Source organism: Oncorhynchus clarkii, chromosome 19, assembly GCF_045791955.1.
Source record: "Oncorhynchus clarkii lewisi isolate Uvic-CL-2024 chromosome 19, UVic_Ocla_1.0, whole genome shotgun sequence".
In the NCBI taxonomy this organism is placed as follows: Eukaryota; Metazoa; Chordata; class Actinopteri; order Salmoniformes; family Salmonidae; genus Oncorhynchus; species Oncorhynchus clarkii.
Window position 1 is genome coordinate 45,478,332 of NC_092165.1, and position 2,758 is coordinate 45,481,089.

The window sequence follows — 2,758 nt, forward strand, 5'->3', positions numbered from 1 at the left end:
GTCAGGTTATGAGACAGACGATTTATCAAATCACTTTATTTGCCAACGCCTCTTATTTTGATTGAGGCAAAGATGAGACATTTATATTGCTTGTGCCTACCAAAGACGAGCGAACAAGGAGGGGTCGTGTTCGATGAGGATTAAAACTGTAATGTATCAAGGGTAAATTGTGACTGACTGACTGACTGATCAACAAATAATGAGTAGTTATTTATAATAAAATGTTTCTTGTAGATCAGTCAGTCGGCCGTCGTCTGTATTGTCGGCTGCAACGTCGAACAAGCCCAGGGTGTTCTATTAACCTGAGCAGCTGTACATGTGTGTTGTGAACAACATTTAGCGTGAGCAACAATAGTGGAAATGGCATGAAAACATGCCACAATTGTACTAGGTAATGCTAAACCAGGTTGGGAATGTTGTTATATAAATTCAACAAAGATCATTAGGCCTATCAGTTGAAATCGCATTGTGGATGTATTTCAATTCAGAATTGCATTGGGGGCATGCGTACAGCCTGACCTATGGATGGGGTATCGGTCTACTCAGTGACACCCACAGAACACAATTCTAAGGACTTTACACACATATTAGCACTATAGTTCTTATTGCAGGATTTTGACTCTGGGAAATCACCATCCCAGTCTATTGTGTGTATTAGACATTCAAAGTGCACTGTACAGCCTAACCAATTTATTGTGCACCAGTGGCGGTCGGAGACGCTTATTACAGCATATTGGATGACTGTCATTCATATTCCCTTCATCCAGTTTGGTATAACAGCGATAGGTTTAGGCTACTACGTGATACTCAAATTTTCACTATACCCATCATGAAGTTGCTACAACCTAGCCTACAACGTGGGTGCACACAGGTCGAAATAACATTTTGAGGTGACAGACTGACACATGGACAGACAGTGGCACATTACATTTCACCTTGAAACCATTTGCTTCTATTTAAGAAATGTTTTTAAACAGAATCAATGGATGGTGTAACAATACATCCAGTCACTACAAAGATACAGGCGTCTTCCTAACTCAGTTGCCGGAGAGTAAGGAAACGGGGAGTTCACCATGAGGCCAATGGTGATTTGAAACAGTTACAAAGTTTTATGGCTGTGATAGGATAAAACTGAGGATGGTACCACTCTCCATATTTTCAAGCATAGTGGTGGCTGCATCATGTTATGGGTATGCTTGTAATCGTTAAGGACGGGGGAGTTCTTCAGGATAAAAAATAAACAGAATGGAGCTAAGCATAGGCAAAATCCTAGAGGAAAACCTGGTTCAGTCTGCTTTCCGACAGAAACTGGTAGATGAATTCCCCTTTCAGCAGGACAGTAACCTAAAAAGCAAGGACAAATCTACACTAGTTTCTTACCAAGAAGACAGTGAATATTTCTGATTGGCCGAGTTACAGGTTTAACTTAAATCTACTTGAAAATCTATGGCAAGAGTTGAAAACGGCTGTCTAGCAATGATCAACAACCAATTTGACAGAGCTTGAATAATTTTGAAAAGAATAATGGGCAAATATTGTACAAACAAGGTGTGCAAAGCTCTTAGAGACTTACCCAGAAAGACTCACAGCTGTAATCGTTGCCAAATGTTATTCTAACATGTATTGACTCAGGGGTGTGAATAGTTATGTAAATTAGATATTTATGTATTTCATTTTAAATGCATTTGCAAACATTTCTAAGAACATGTTTTCATTTTGTCATTATGGGGTATTGTGTGTAGCTGGGTGAGAAATAAAATCTGTTTAATCCATTTCGAATTCAGGCTGTAACACAACAGAATGTGGAATAAGTCTAGGGGTATGACTACTTTCTGAAGGCACTGTATGTATAAAGTGACTGATAGTAAACAGTAGCAGCAGCGTATATGAGTAGTCAAAAAAGGGTCTATACAGATAGTTAAATAGTTAACCAAATATCTATCTGGACTAACTAATTATCAGTCTTATGTTTTGGGGGTAGAGGCTATTTAGGGTGCTGTTTGTTCCAGACTTCCAGACGTTCCAGCATTATTACCGCTTGCCATGCGGTAGCAGAGAGAACAGTCCATGACTTGGGTGTCTGGAGGTCCTGGATGGCAGAGAGCTTGGCCCCAGTGATGTACTGGGCCATACTTATTACCCTCTGTAGTGCCAAGCAACTGCCATACCAAGCGGTAATGCAACCAGTCAAGATGCTCTCAATGGTGCAGCTGTAGAAGATTGATCTTTTACCAAATCTTCTGTATACCACCGCTACCTTGTCACAACAAAATGGATTGTCTCAAATGCATTAAGAAGATAATAAATTCCACAAATTAACTTTTAATAAGGCACACCTGTTAATTGAAATGCATTCCAGGTGAGTACCTTATGATGCTGGTTGAGAGAATGCCAAGAGTGTGGAAAGCTGTCATCAAGGCAAAGGGTGGCTACTTTGAAGATTCTAAAATACAAAATATATTTTGATTTGTTTAACACTTTTTTTGGTTACTACATGATTCCAATTGTGTTATTTCGTAGTTTTGATGTCTTCATTATTATTGTACAATGTATAAAATAGTAAAACTAAAGAAAAACCCTGGAATGAGTAGGTGTGTTCAAACTTTTGACTGGCACTGTATGTAAATGTTATATTTCATTTTTTTGTATTTTTAATACATTTGCAGAAATGTCTAAAAACGTATTTTATCTTTGTCATTATGGGGTATTGTGTGTAGATTGATGAGGGGAAAAAATAATTTAATCTATTTTAGAATAA